The sequence below is a fragment of the Desmodus rotundus genome, chromosome 4, assembly GCF_022682495.2.
Source record: "Desmodus rotundus isolate HL8 chromosome 4, HLdesRot8A.1, whole genome shotgun sequence".
Taxonomy (NCBI): domain Eukaryota; kingdom Metazoa; phylum Chordata; class Mammalia; order Chiroptera; family Phyllostomidae; genus Desmodus; species Desmodus rotundus.
In genome coordinates, this window is record NC_071390.1 from 52,766,870 (window position 1) to 52,783,157 (window position 16,288).

At 37.2% G+C, this 16,288-nt stretch overlaps 1 protein-coding gene and 1 non-coding gene across 3 annotated transcripts in view; both read left to right on the forward strand.

The window, feature by feature from the left end:
- The window catches only part of ADK (adenosine kinase), a 581,524-nt gene that overhangs the window by 133,557 nt on the left and 431,679 nt on the right, over positions 1-16,288 (forward strand). The gene's annotated exons all lie outside the window — the stretch shown is intronic.
- On the forward strand, positions 2,346-2,452 carry LOC112305680 (U6 spliceosomal RNA). The gene has a single exon (XR_002974838.2). It is a non-coding gene; the product is annotated as a U6 spliceosomal RNA (small nuclear RNA).

Sequence of the window (16,288 nt, forward strand, 5' to 3'; positions counted from 1 at the left end):
TGTTGGTCATGCTCGTCTTGCACTTACTGTATATTGCTGAACTGTCTTTGCCAGCAGTATCTGAATGTTCCCTTTCTCAATTGTCTTGCTAGGAATTGGTATCAATAGAAGTTTTAATTTATTTATATTTTGATAGGTGTGAAACATATCTCATTATGGTTTTAACTTACACTTTAAAAATGGTGACGTTGAACGTATTTTCCTGTATGTTTATTTGCCCAAAGGTTCCTCTTTTGTGATTGTGTCTTAGTGTCTTTTGCTCATTTTTTTCTATTAGAATATTTAAAATAACTCATTTATAGAAGTTATATTTTATGGATACTAATTCTTTGATTGTATTCTTTTTAAAAATATATTTCATTGATTATGCTATTACATAATCAATGTTGTCCCATTTTTCTGTCCATTTATTCCCTTCTGTCCTGCATCCCCCCGCCTCCAGCATCCACTATCCCCCCTCCCCACTTAGTTCATATCTGTGGGTCATGTATATAAGTTCTTTGGCTTCTCCATTTCCTATACTGTTCTTAACCTCTCCCTGTCTATTTGTACCTACCATTTATGCTTCTTATTCTCTGTACCTTTCCGTCCCTCTCCCTCTCCCCCTTCCCTGTTGACAACCCTCCATGTGATCTCCATCTCTATGGTTCTGTTCCTGTTCTAGTTGTTTGCCTAGTTTGCTCTCGTTTTTGTTTTAGGTGTGGTTGTTAATAACTGTGAGTTTGCTGTCATTTTTACTGTTATTATTTTTTATCTTCTTTTTCTTAGGTAACTCCCTTTAACATTTCATATAATAAGGGCTTGGTGATGATGAACTCCTTTAACTTGACCTTATCTGAGAAGCACTTTATCTGCCCTTTCATTGTAAATGATAGCTTTGCTGGATAGAGTAATCTTGGATGTAGGTCCTTGCCTTTCATGACTTGGAATACTTCTTTCTACTCCCTCCTTGCATGTAATGTTTCTTTCGAGAATCAGCTGACAGTCTTATGGGAACTCCTTCATAGGTATCTGTCTCCTTTTCTCTTGCTGCTTTTAATTGTCTCCTTATCTTTAATCTCGGGTAATATAATTATGATGTGCCTTGCTATGTGCTTGCTGGAGTCCGACTTCTCTGGGACTCTCTGAGCTTCCTGGACGTTCTGGAAGTCTATTTCCTTTGCCAGATTAGGGAAGTTCTTCCTCATTATTTTTTCAAATAAATTTTCAATTTCTTGCTCTTCCTCTTCTCCTTTTGGTACCCCTATGATTCAGATGTTGAAATGGTTAAAGTTGTCCTGGAGGTTCCTAAGCCTCTCTTCACTTTTTTGAATTCTTGTTTCTTCATTGTGTTCTGGTCAAATGTTTATTTCTTCCTTCTGTTCCAAATCATTGATTTGAGTCCCAGTTTCCTTCCCTTCACTGTTGGTTCCCTGTATACTTTCCTTTATTTCACTTTGCATAGCTTTCACTTTTTCCTCTATTTTGTGACCATACTCAACCATTTCTGTGAGCGTCCTGATTACCAGTGCTTTGAACTGTGCATCTGACAGGTTGGCTATCTCCTCGTTGCTTAGTTCTTTTTTTAGAGCTTTGATCTGTTCTTTCATTTGAGCCATATTTTTTTGTCTTGGTGTGCCTGTTACATAGTAAGGGGTGGAGCCTGAGGTACTCCCCAGGGTGGGGCAACTCCTGTCACTGTGTTGTGGTGCTGTATGTGGGGTAGGGGTCAGAGAGGGAATAGTGCCGCTTGCTTAGCTCTTGAGTGGCTTTCAGTCACTTCCCCTCTCCTACAAGCAAATTGGGCCCTTGCAGTGCTGATTCCTGGGTGGGTGGGTTTGTGTCCATTCTAGGACCCTGTGGACCTCTCCAACGAACTCTCTTGTGAGGCTGGCAGTTTCTCCCACAACTGCAACCCCCACAGGTTTTTATAGTCAGACGTTTTGAGGCTTTAGTTTCCTGCACTGGAACCCTGGGTTGCGTGGTCTGTCTTGTTCCCCAGTTGATCTTCCTGGTTTATCCACACACAAATGTGGGACTAGCCAGTCCTCCAGCCACTGCCTTGTGGGGCATCCTCTCAGCCCTGGTCCCTGTCTCCATCCCTCCTACCTGTCTGGATAAATGTTTCTTCTTCAACTCCTTGGTTGTCGGACTTCCATACAGTTCGATATTCTGGCAGTTCTATTTTTTATTTTTAAATTTGTTGTTGTCCTTTTGGTTGTGTGAGGAGGCAAAGTGTATCTACCTACGCCTCCATGTTGGCCAGAAGGTAATTGAATTTGTTGCAAATATCTGTGCTCTTTGCGTGACTTTAACTTGATGGTATCTTTTGTTTCATACAAGTTTTTAAAAATGTGAAGCAATTGGTGCTCGCTTTGGCAGCACATACACTAAAATTGGAACGATACAGAGAAGATTAGCATGGCCCCTGTGCAAGGATGACACGCAAAAATGTGAAGCAATTGGATTTATCCATCTTTCTCTTTTATGTTTTATGGTCTTAGGCATTTTCTAAGAAATTCTTTCCTATCCATGGGTCGAAGAGTTTCCTATATGTGCTTTACAGTGTTTGATCTTTCATTCAGTTGAATGTAATATTTGTGTACAGTATCAGGTAGAATTGGAGATTGAATTTCTTTGCATATGGATAACCAGTTATCCTGTCATAATGTTTTCAACAATTCACTGTCATATATTGAGTTGTCTGTTTATGTGTGAATCTATTTCTAGGCTCTAATTCTGTTCCATTGGTCCGTTTTCCCCCATAATAATATTTTATTAGAATTTTCTTAAAATAAGAAGAGCAATGGTGGTTAGGTCTCATTCCTCCCCCCAAATTGATTTAACTAATGATAAGCTAGCGGAATGTAATTTATAATCTGCATTATTAAAGAATGATACTAGTACAACAAGCAGAAGTGAACAAGAACATTTATTTTTCTGTGATGACATTTGAGGAAATCTTGGCTTAATTTTGAAGGAGTGAAAAAAATGGATGAGAACCTTTTGAAAGTCAGAACTTCCAGGGACACTTTCAAGAGGTGGATTAAGACTTAATTTTTGAAATATAACTTTCACTTTAATGCCTTTTATTTTTATTTTCTACAGCAGAATTACCACCAGTTTTATAAATTGGTTTTGTGGTTTGGCCTTAGTATGAAAAGAAGAATTAAGAAAAGGTAGCATGGGCCTTATGAGCAGTTGTTAAGCAAATGGGTTTTGGAATTATACTGCCTATCCAATGATCTGTGATTTGGTGCATGTTAATGGGATACTCGTAGTATTCATGGTAGTAACTTTACAAAGTATTTGCTACATTAAGCACCAAGTACCAGGCAGAGATCTAGGGCATACTAAATAGGTGTTCGTAAAGTAACTGGCAGTTGTTGAGAGAGGGATGAGGGGATTTAGGACAATGTGTATGAACATATAAGAAAGAAACGGATTTTGGAAGAGTTTTTAAAGACAGAACAATGGGAGAGGAGTCTGTTTTCATTCAACAGCAAAAGGAAGTGGAAGATAGGGAGTCAGATAGTGACCAGTATTAGACACTAGGTGGTGCCATTAGCCTAAAAGCCGGCACAAATTAAGGGGATTTAGGAATTGCTTGTGTATTAAAGTATTAAATGTAGGAATTGTTTTATTGAATATACAGAATCTGCCACAAATAATGTCCCTTTTTCATTACAAAATCTTTTATTACAAAATCATAAGCATATAATTCTGTAACATAACAATATCACTCAAGCACACCATATGTCATTTTAGGTGAAGTGTTCAAATTAAAACTATAAATTATTACACCCATATTATTACCTTAGCAACCATACTCAAGTAGGCGTTACTTCTGCCAGACCTTGTATTTTGAAATAATGTGATAGTTCTTGATATTTTTCTCTTCGTCATCATTTTGAAAAAATTCCTATCTTAAAGCAGTTTGTCTGCCAAACTATTTTAAAAGTATCTATGTGTTTCCAATTTAACATGAGAGATTATATATGAAAATGTATTTCTGTTTAGAACCCATATTAAAACAAGATCACTAAAGTTTTCATGTTGAAATGATGCGGTCAGAAGGAACACTTTTTAAAAGTATATAGTTTATTGATTATGCTATTACAGTTGTCCCATCTTTTTGCTCCCCTGTATTCCCTTCTGCTCTGCACCCCCCATCCCACCAGCATTCCCCTTCCCCCACCTTAGTTCATGTCCATAGGTCATACATATAAATTCTTTGGCTTCTCCATTTTCCATACTATCCTTAACCTCCCCCTGTCTATTTCATACCTACTATTTATGCGTCTTATTCCCTGTACTTTTCCCCCCATTCCCCCCTACCCCCCAAGACCCTGCTGGTAACTTTCCATTTGATCTCCATTTCTGTGATTCTGTTGGAAGGACCGTATTTTAATAAGCTATAGTGGCCTGATCCCAGATCAGTGTACAATTCCATTAAACTTTTTGAAATACTGAAAATAATTCCTTGATTGCTGTTATATATATATATCCTATATATATATATAAAGAATATATTCTTTATATATATATATAGGATATATATATATATTCTTTACTGAGAATAATTAAATACATGATTTTACTTCTGGAGATGATTTGTGACATTAAAATTTTACTAATGGGTAAATTGAATAAGTGACAAAAATCCTAACCCAAACTGACTTAAGCAAATGGAAATTTATTGGGCCATATAATTAAAAAGATCATGGTATGGCTGATTTCAGGTGAAGCTTGATCCAGTGGCTCAAATAATGTTATTTGGACCCTCTTCAGCTGTTAGGTCAGCTTCTCTTGCTGTTGGCTCCTTTTGCACATAGGCTCTCATCTCCTGGAGGTAGGGTAGCTGTCAACAGCTATAGGCTCACATCTTTCTCACTTTTTTCCATCTGTTCTAGTGGCTCCAAGAAAAGTTGTGATATTAGATCATATATTAGGTCTGTTTGGCTTGGCTTGGGCTACATACCTACCCCTGTAATTGGAGATAGAGTTAACACTGCTAGAAATTTATGGATTAAGAGTGTTGGAGGGATGGTTCCCCAAAAGGAAATTTGTCATCTTGTTATAGAAATAAGAAATGGTTGTAAAATGACAGTCATTTTTCTAAGAAAATTGTCTTAAAACTTGTTTTATTCCTTTGATTTTACTTCACTAGAACCTGTTTCTACCTTAATCCCATCTCTGTTGTTTTTTAGTTGTGTGACTTCTTGGAATCCATTTCCTCATTGGCATAAGTGGGGGTATGATACCTATTAATATAGTATTATGGTGATGAAATAAGATAATATATGTCAAAAACATAGCATAGTACCTGATATATATTAGATATTCCAGAAAGTAGCTTACCTCTCAATGTGGTTATTAGCCAGACACTTCTGAATTTTATCAACTCTTGCTGCATATCTTATGGTCTGTAATCTCTGAATATTACAAACGTAGTAGCTTTATAATGATAAAATTTTAAATTATTCAATTTAATAATTACCACTGTAAGTGCTTAAAAGGACAGTTGATAATACCGTCCTATTCATGACCTACCTCGATTTTTATACTTGCATTGAATGTGCAGATTTAGCTCATGCAAAGTTTTTGTAATTAATCTATGTTGGGAATTATAAATTATATTTAAAGACAGAAATAAATATAGTGAAATTATGATAAATGGTTTTACTGTTTTGGGAAATAATATAAACTGCTTCATCTGTTTGAAGAATAGAAAGAAGTTGGCAGCAAGAGAAAAAGATGAATGATTAAATATGGTTTAAACTTGTTTTTTAATTAAAGTACTTCATTGCTGTGTACAATATTCAGAAATGTACTTAAAATATATTAATTTTTGAATTACCATTTATCTCTATTAGAAAATATTGCTTATATTTATCATAATTTTTTTCTTTACCAACTGTAAGGCTTTTATAATCCATTTAGGCTAAGTTATGTGTAATCTTGAGAAAAGAATCTTTATAATAGTCTTTAAACTACTTGGATATTAGATATTTGGTAACACACATTTCTAATAACTAGCAATGCACATGAAACTCTTGATAGTGTTGGAATAGAATTAATTATTTTCCTTATAATAAGTATAGTGGTTTGGTACATCATTATTTGACATAGGCATGTTTAGATGTGGTTAGCAATAAGCTGTGTTATATTGGTATCTTTTATTCAAAATTGATAAATATAAATGTAAAATATAAAAAAGTTTTTTATTTTACCATTTTTCACCACATAAAATTTTTTAAACAAAAATAAATCCACATCATACCAAAGAATGCTATAAACTGATTTGGCCCATCATTTTATTGTTGGTTATTGTGTTCATTAATCTGTACCTTGTTTGCTTTGTTTGTATTTTAATTGAAATCTATTCATTTATTCATTACAATTTATTTTTAAAATTATTGTATTATGTAGGTATAAAAGCAGTGAGAATATGAAATGCTCATAAGGAAAAGAGGTATCCATCTGATGGTAATTAAAAGTAGAGCAATTAAAAAAAATTGTATATGGTGAAAAATTGGTATGCATAAACAGTAATTATTTTGAAGACAAAGCCAGTGATCGAACATATGTAGTGTGCCTATTCCTCAGAGAGCGATTGCTTAATGAATTATATGTATTTATATTTACCATATCAGAAATTAAGACATTTGAAAATGTTTATTAATATATTTAAAGATCATTGTAATAAATATATGTTAATATAAGTAATCTTTTTGTGTGAAAAATAACTATATTTTCCAAGCCAAAAATATGATAAAAAGGTATTTTTTAGACCTTTTTACAGATTTGTTTAATGTCTGACTTAATAGAAGGCAAGTGGAGTCTCATCTGCTTCTGCATTCAGCCTGTTTTAATATATGTTTGATGGACATTTACAAATGTAGTTTGGCCTCACACAGATGCATAGATTATAGCAGATAGAGCTAGTAAAAGCATAGTAGAAGTACTAAGTACGTACTTAGGTAATCTCTTCAAATGCATATATCAATATTCTAGGTCTAATTCCTTAAAAAAATTCTCCAAACAAAAATATACAAGCCTCCATTTAGTTAGCCCTCAGAGCAATGTCATCACATGTTATACAGCCTTTGCAACACTTGGCTGTACAGTTATGCAAGAATAACATAGTAAAAAGCACATAGTTTTAACCCGTGGATTCCCTGAAAGAATTTTAGGGACCCTTGTGATCTATAGACCCTGCTTTGAGAACTGCTGTCTTACATGATTGAAAGAATCAGTAAGTGACATTGGTAGAGATTCTTTTGAACTTACAACAGTCTGAGCATCAGTACCAGATGTCTGTTCAACTTATATTAAAAGACTAAAGTTGGAGAATTTAAAGTCTAAAGCAATGTGTAGGTGCTGTTGATCAAACTTGTCACAGGCAGAGACAGTTCCGTAAGGGTTAATGCCCTTTAAATCCATGTGATTTCCATGTAAGTGGCAAGATGGATACCATAGCTGCTAAAAAGTTTCATATGATTTGTGCAGAGGTCATCAAGAAGAGAAAATTATCCTTCATGACTAATTCCTAATATACACAAAACTAGAATAGTTTGGAGAAAAAAGACCAATAGAGTGCATGTACCAGCAAGTTAGGAATACAGGATAACAATGTAATCTTCTAGTTGACACAACATATACAGGGACCTAGTCACGTTAGATTAAGGAACAAATGGGACTTAACCTACTTATAAAGAGTGGCTTGTGTACTGTGAATTTTTCTTAGTATAACATATTTACCCTGTTATTAAGTTGTGGAGGTTTTTGGTACCTTCATATTAGCAGTTCATGTGAGGCACAGAGACAGGACAGACCTTGATTAGTATCTTGTAGTAATTTTCATTTCTAATATTAGAAATTTAAACTCTAACACTACTGATAAAGCACTTTAGTCATTTACATTTTCATGCTTAGAGATCAAAATAAGTTGTTTTTTTCAATTTTTATTTAGGCATATTATATGGCATATTTTTTGTTTTGTAATCTTTTTACTAAATGTTTTTTAAGTATTTTTATTGATTATACTATTACAGTTTTCCCAATTTTTCCCCCTTTATCCCCCCTCTGCCCTGCACCCCCCAAATCTCCAATATCACCCCCTTAAGTTCATGTCCATGGGTTGTACATATAAGTTCTTTGAGTTCTCTGTTTCCTATACCATTTTTATCTCTCCTTGTCTACTTTATGCCTACTAATTATGCTTCTTTTCTGTACCTTTACCCCCTATTCCTCCCTTCCCCCTCCCTACTGAAATCCCTCCATGTGATCTCCATTTCTCTGATTCTGTTCCTGTTCTAGTTGTTTGCTTAGTTTTGTTTTCATTGTTTTTCTTCTCTTTTAGGTTCACTTGTTCATAGTTGTGAGTTTGTTGTCATTTTATTGTTCATATTTTTGATCTTCTTTTTCTTAGATAAGTCCCTGTAACATTTCATATAATAAGGTCTGGGTGATGAACTCCTTGAACTTGACCTTATCTGGGAAGCACTTTATCTGCCCTTCCATTGTAAATGATAGCTTTGCTGGATAGAGTAATCTTGGATGTAGGTCCTTGCCTTTCATGACTTTGAATACTTCTTTCCAGCCCCTTCTTGCCTGTAAGGTCTCTTTTGAGAAATTGACTGATAGCCTATGAGAACTACTTTGTAGGTAACTGTCTCCTTTTCTCTTGCTGCTTTTAAGATTTTCTCTTTATCTTCATTCTTGGGTAACTTAATTATGATGTGCCTTGGTGTGTTCCTCTTGGGTCCAGCTTCTTTGGGACTCTCTGAGCTTCCTGGACTTCCTGGAAGTCTATTTCCTTTGCCAGATTGGGGAAGTTTTCCTTCATTATTTGTTCAAATAAGTTTTCAATTTCTTGGTCTTCCTCTTCTCCTTCTGGCACCCCTATAATTCGGATGTTGGAACGTTTCAGGTTGTCCCAGAGAATCCTCAGCCTCTCTTCACATTTTTGAATTCTTGTTTCTTCATTCTTTTCTGGTTGGATGTTTATTTTTCCATTTTGTTCCAAATCATTGATTTGAGTCCCAGTTTGTTTCCCTTCACTGTTGGTTCCCTGTATACTTTACTTTATTTCACTTTGGGTAATTTTCATTTGTTTTTTCATTTTCGACCAAGCTTAGTCAGTTCTGTGAGCATTTTGATTACCAGGGCTTTAAATTCTTCAACAGATAGGTTGGCTATCTCCTCATCCCTTATCTTTCTTTCTGAAGTTTTGCTCTGTTCTTTCATTTGGCCTGGATTTCTTTGGGCACACCTCTAAGTTGTAAGGGGGTGGGGCCTTAGGTATTCACCCTGCTAGGGCAACCCTCCTTGCTGTGCTGTGGGGCTGCCTGTGGGGGAGGAGCCAGAGAGGGAACAGTGCAGTTCATCTGCTGGGCTCTAGCACACTTTCCAATGAAGCTCTAGGGTGAGACTGGGAGTTTCTCCCACTGCAGCAACCCTTGCCGTAGCCCACAGTCAGCTCTGAGTCTCAGTTTCATCTTCAACCAGCTCCTCCTGCGGTCTGCCACCTCGCCTCAGGTTCTTACCAGTCTGGTTGCTCTGGTTGACTTTTTCTTTAATTCCTTGGTTGTCAGAGTTCCATGCAGTTTGATTTTCTGGCATTTCTGGATGTTTATTGATTTTAGATTGGTTGTTATCCTCCTTTTGGTTGTGCAAGGAGGTGAAGGGTTTCTACCTATGCCTCCATCTTGGCTGGAACACCTTTTTACTAAATGTTAACATAGGTGATTTTTCTTTAGAATGAATATTCTTCATGATTATTTATTTACATTTTGAATTTTTTTCTATTACACTTTACATTCAATTTAGTTTCAGGTATACAAGATAGGGGTTAGACCATCACATGCTTTACAGAGTGTTCCCCTGATATTTCCAGTACCCACTTGGAACCATACATAGTCATTACAATATTATTGACTATATTTTCTATGCTGTGCTTTACATAGTAATGACTATTTTGTAACAGCCACTGTGGGAGGGTGAGTGTGGGGAGGGTGGAGGGACTGAGCAAAAAAGAAAGAAAGAAGAGAAAAAACTCACGGGCCCAGACAATAATGTGGTAATTCATTATTGGGGGGAAATAATGGGGGAAAGATGGGGGGAGATGGAGGTGGAGGTGGAGGAGGGCATGGGGTGATAAATTGTGATGAACGGAGACTTAGGGAGGTGAACATACAACACAGTGTACAGATGATGTGTTGTAGAATTGTGAACCTGAAACCTGTATGGTTTTGTTAACCAGAACCACCCCAATACATTCAATAAAAAGAGGGGAAAAGTAACTATCAATCTACTTCTCAATCCCTTTACCTCTTTCACCCACTCCCCCAAGCCCCCTCCTCTTTGGCAACCTTTAGTCTGTTCTCTGTATCTATGAGTCTCTCTCTGTTCATTTATATTTTTCTTAGATTCCACATGTAAGTAAAATCATATGGTGTTTGTCTTTCTTTGATTTATTTCACTTAGCATAAATACCCTCTAGGATCATCTGTGCTGTCACAGATGGTAAGACTTCATTCTTTTTTATGGCTGAGTAATATTCAATTGTATGTATGTACTATAGCTTTTTTCCCACTTGTTTATTGATGGACACTTGGGTGGCTTCCATATCTGGGCTATTGTAAATAATGCTGCAGTGAATATAAGGTGCATATATTCTCTTGAATTAATGTTTTGGGTTTTCTTCAGATAAGTCCCCAGAGGTGGAATTGCTGGGTCACAAGGCAAATCCATTTTTAATTTTTTGAGGAACCTCCATACTGTTTTCCATAGTGGCTGCACTAATCTGTATTCCCACTAACAGAGCATTAAGGATTCCTTTTCTCCACATACTTGTGAATACTTGTTTTTTGTTGATTTATTGATGGTAGCAATTTTGACAGATTCAAACTGTTATCTCATTGTGGTTTTAATTTGCATCTTTCTGTTGATTAGTGATGTTGAGCATCTTCTCATATGTCTCTTGGCCATCTATGTGTCCTCTTTGGGCAAATGTCTGTTCAGGTCCCTTGCCCATTTCTTTCTTTTTCTTTTTTTTTAGTATATTTATTGATTATGCTATTACAGTTGTCCCATTTTCCCCCCTTCACTCCATCCATCCCACCCACCCCCTCCCTCCCACATTCCCCCCCTATAGTTCATGTCCATGGGTCATACTTATAAGTTCTTTGGCTTCTACATTTCCTATACTATTCTTACCCTCCCCCTGTCTATTTTCTACCTACCATTTATGCTACTTATTCTCTGTACCTTTCCCCCCTCTCTCCCCCTCCCACTCCCCTGTTGATAACCCTCCATGTGATCTCCATTTCTGTGGTTCTGTTCCTGTTCTAGTTGTTTGCTTAGTTTGCTTTTGTTTTTGTTTTAGGTGTGGTTGTTAATAACTGGGAGTGTGCTGTCATTTTTACTGTTCATATTTTTTATCTTCTTTTTCTTAGATAAGTCCCTTTAACATTTCATATAATAAGGGCTTGGTGATGATGAACTCCTTTAACTTGACCTTATCTGAGAAGCACTTTATCTGCCCTTTCATTGTAAATGATAGCTTTGCTGGATAGAGTAATCTTGGATGTAGGTCCTTGCCTTTCATGACTTGGAATACTTCTTTCCAGCCCCTTCTTGCCTGTAAGGTCTCTTTTGAGAAATTGACTGATAGCCTTATGAGAACTACTTTGTAGGTAACTGTCTCCTTTTCTCTTGCTGCTTTTAAGATTTTCTCTTTATCTTCATTCTTGGGTAACTTAATCATGATGTGCCTTGGTGTGTTCCTCCTTGGGTCCAGCTTCTTTGGGACTCTCTGAGCTTCCTGGACTTCCTGGAAGTCTATTTCCTTTGCCAGATTGGGGAAGTTTTCCTTCATTATTTGTTCAAGTAAGTTTTCAATTTCTTGGTCTTCCTCTTCTCCTTCTGGCACCCCTATAATTCGGATGTTGGAACGTTTCAGGTTGTCCCAGAGAATCCTCAGCCTCTCTTCACATTTTTGAATTCTTGTTTCTTCATTCTTTTCTGGTTGGATGTTTCTTTCTTCCTTCTGGTCCACAGCATTGATTTGAGTCCCAGTTTCCTTCGCATCACTATTGGTTCCCTGTACATTTTCTTTTGTTTCTCTTAGCATAGCCTTCATTTTTTCATCTAATTTGCGACCAAATTCAACCAATTCTGTGAGTATCCTGATTACCAGTGTTTTGAACTGTGCATCTGATAGGTTGGCTATCTCTTCGTTGCTTAGTTGTATTTTTTCTGGAGGTTTGATCTGTTCTTTCATTTGGGCTATTTTTTTTGTCTTGGTGTTCCTGTTAAGTAAAGAGGCGGAGCCTTAGGTGTTCACCGGGGCGGGGTAAGGCTGGTGGCTTCGCTGTGATGCTGTATGTGGGGGAGGGGCCGAGAGGGAGCAATGATGCTTGCTCCACTCTCTGCCGACTTCAGTCACTCCCTCTACTACCCACAATCAAACTGGGCCCCTCTGGTGCTGATTCCCGAGTGACTGGATGGGCTTGTGCACATTCTAGGCCCCTGTGGGTCTCCCCAGTGACCTCTCCTGTGAGGCTGGGAGTTTCTCCCACTGCCGCCTCAGTCCTCACGGGTGTCTTCAATCAGAGGTTTGAGGCTTTATTTCCCCATGCTGGAGCCCTGGGTTTGAGGTCTGTTTCTCTCCCGGTTTATCTATGTGCGAATGTGGTGCTGCGGGGTGTGCTAGCTGTCGCACTGCCTGTCCTGTTCCACAATCCGCCACCTCGCTGGATCCACCAGCCGCCGCCTTGCTGCGAGTCCTCTCCTCCCCAGCTGCCCGTCTCCTCTGCTCCTACCAGTCTGGACGAATGTTTCTACTTTATTTCCTTGGTGGTTGGACTTCCATGTAGTTTGATTTTCTGTCAGTTCTGGTTGTTTTTTGTGTTTAAATTGTTGTTGTCCTTCTTTTGGTTGTGCGAGGAGGTGCAGTGTGTCTACCTACGCCTCCATCTTCGCCGGAAGCTCTCCCTTGCATATTTCTTAATTGGATTTTTTTGGTGTTGAGTTATATGAATTCTTTATAAATTATAGATAGTTACCCATCATTGGATGTATCATTGGTGAATATCTTCTCCTATTCACTGGGCTGGCTTTTCATTGTTTGATTCCTTTGCTGTGAAAAAGATATTTTAGTTTTGTATAGTCCCATTTATTTATTTTTTCTTTTGTTTCCCTAAAGCAGTTTTGTTTTGGATATAACATTTGTTTTTTTCTAATGGTGTTTATCAAAATTGTAATTATTTGGTGACAGACACTTGGTATTGTCATATTAACTTAAACTTCTCTTTATAAGTCCTGCAAACAAATACTTGTTTTTCTTGTGTAGAAACCAACTGCACTGCAAATCTCTTGATATTAAATTATTTGCTGAGAGTTTACAAACAGGGAAGCCTTAATTATTCAGAATGTACTTAGGCTATGATATGTAGATGATTTGTTCACTGTCTTTACTGCGACTCAGTCAAAATATATATAGATATTTGCATAAAGGGGAAGTGTTGCTAATATCTTTTGCAATGCTAGATGTTACATATAAAATTAATTTTCCTTGGGTGTGACAAAGTTTTTCATATTTTCTGTTTCTCCAATTTCTATGAAAAATAAAGATTTAATATTTTCATAATACAAGGGGGAGTGGCACAAATGCTGGGAAGCAGCATTAGTTCCTGGCAAAATGTTTGCTTATCAGCATTTACATAGTTCTCTAACAGTAAACAACAGATTAAATGGGAGGAAGGATGATGGATCTTGACATTGACACCTTGAGTATAACTCTTACTTCATGTAAGGGCATTCTTGCTCACAATGCTTCCATGACACTGATCTGTTTTGTTTCTTGAACAGGCGCTCATTCCTACCTTGAGATCTTTGCATATGTTGTTTCCACTTTGTGGAATGTTCGTTCTTAAGGTTCTTTTGGACTTCTTTCAGTTTTCAGTTCAACTGACACTTCTCATAGCACTTACCAATCCATATCTGAATTGATTTTGTGTTCTTGTTTATTACATGTTTCCTCTAAGTGGACTGTAAGCCCCTTGAAGGCAAGAGCTCTGTCCTGTTGACTTCTACATCCTGCTCCTAGAAAGTAGCTGGTACACAGGAAGGTTATATTTACATAGTTGAAAACATTAAAAAATCCTACACCTTATTTTTGAATTCTGATTATAATTGAAAAGATAATATTATAAAGGTTAATGTTATAGCCCTCATATAGTAATATTTTACTGCTTCTCGTGGTGGTGGATAAATTATAAGCTATCCTGTGTTTAATTCCAGTAGGGTTTGGTGGAAAAATTATGCTACTTACAGAGAGTTGATGTTAGATCATTTTGTCAATGATTCCTATGTAATTATTTCATACAGCTTTAGTCAGCAATTTACAAATAAACTTAGGTCCATGGGGCTTCCTGTTGCTCTGAGTGGGGCTCCTTCTACCCATGTCCAACTTTATTCTGCCCATGGTCTAGAGTGTACCTCTTGTGAGGTCTTTATGGTGCAGATCTCTCTGCTACAACTGCTTGGGCTTTTTGCCTTAAGCAAGCACACTGGTATACTTAGAAAAAATGGAAAAGAGAAGTAGAAAGTACAAAACAGGAGAGGCTTTTTGGAATGGATGAAAGAGGTCTCTTAAGTAAAAACATGGTAGTCTTGAAGTTATGCAGTCCAGATCCTCCTTCAAGGAAGAATTGCAGCCCAGCTGTGGGGAGCATGGTAATCAGAAAGCTTTCAGCTGTCAGCCCTTTCAAGGTTGGCCTCTGCTACATAAAGTCTCCTTGCCTAAGGTCCCCCTCTTCCCAGGGACAGCTGTCATCATGCAGCTGATCCAGATGGATGTATAATGGCCCAGCCATTTTGTTCATACCTGAGACAAACTGATAAGTAATGTACCTCCAGAGATCCCTTCCAGGTTGCCTGAGGCTTTGTGAAGCCTGTATCATAATTTGACTTCCTGCTTCACAATCCTGCTTTCCTCCTCGCTTTCACAGCGTTTGACCCCCGATAAACACCGTGTACCCCAAACTATTTAGGTGATAGTGATTTCAGTGATTTTGGTCAACATTCAAGTCAAAGCACTGTTGATAGGGAAGCATTCTCTCTCTGGCGACACAGAAATTAACACTGTGGCAAAGGCCAGTGGAGCCTGTACTCATTTGCTGCTACAATGGCTCTTGCTTGGAAGCTTATAAAAAGTGATGGCCATATTAAATGAGTAGAGATGTCAAGAGCTGTATGGCAGACAGTGAGCAAGGGATCAAAAGACTCAGAGAAGTGAGCATGTTAGAATGGATCTACTGTATTAGACATTCTGTTTATCAATAATGCAGTAAGGAAATGCAGTTGTGAGGGGAGTACCAGAATCACAGAGGAGTCTCAAGAGTGGCTGCTTATTGTAGATAGGGACTGATGGTGGAGATGCTTTTATAACACTGGACTCTCTAGTTAGCAAGGGGGATGATAGGACTCTGGAATAAATAAAGGCTCAGGAGCAGCACTTAACTGTTGAACAAGGAGGTGTATTAGTTTTCTGTTGCTGCCGTACAAATTGCCACAAATTTGGCAGCTTAAAACAACACCAATTTATTATCGCATAGTTCAGCAGGTCAGAAGTTGGTACAGTGTGTCTCACTCAGCTGGTTCTCTGCTTCAACTTTCACAAAACTGAAATCAAAACATTGGCAGGACTGCATTCCTCTCAGGGGTTCTAAGGAGGAATAAATGCTTCCATGCTCATTTAAGCTGTTGGCTGGATTCAGTTAGTTGGAGTTGGAGCTTGCTAGCTTTTGGTCATGGTTTCTTTATCTGTTGTAGTTACATGGATGTGTTTTAAAACAGATCTCTGTTGTATCTTTGTTTTCTGTTTCATTAAGTTTTGTTCTTTTGTCCTTCCTTTTACTTCTTTGGGTTTCTCTATTGTTCCTCTTCTGATATCTTAATATGAACACTTAGCTTGCTCATTCACAGCTTTTTTTTCTTTTCTAATATTTGCAATTAAGGCTATACATTTTTCCTCAATAAAACACATTTTGTGTTCTATCATCCAGATTTTGAGAGACAGTGTTTTAATTATCATTTATTTCTAAGTGTTTTAAATATCACTTTAGATTTGACTCATTAATTATTTGGGAGTGATCAAAATTTGAAATATGGACTTTAAAAGAGTTATCTGTTTTGTAAATTTAATTACACATTGTGGTCAGAGAACAAGTTCATGTGATATCGATATCTGCTCTTGAAATTTTTGAAATTTGTCATCTGTACCAGTACACAACTATTT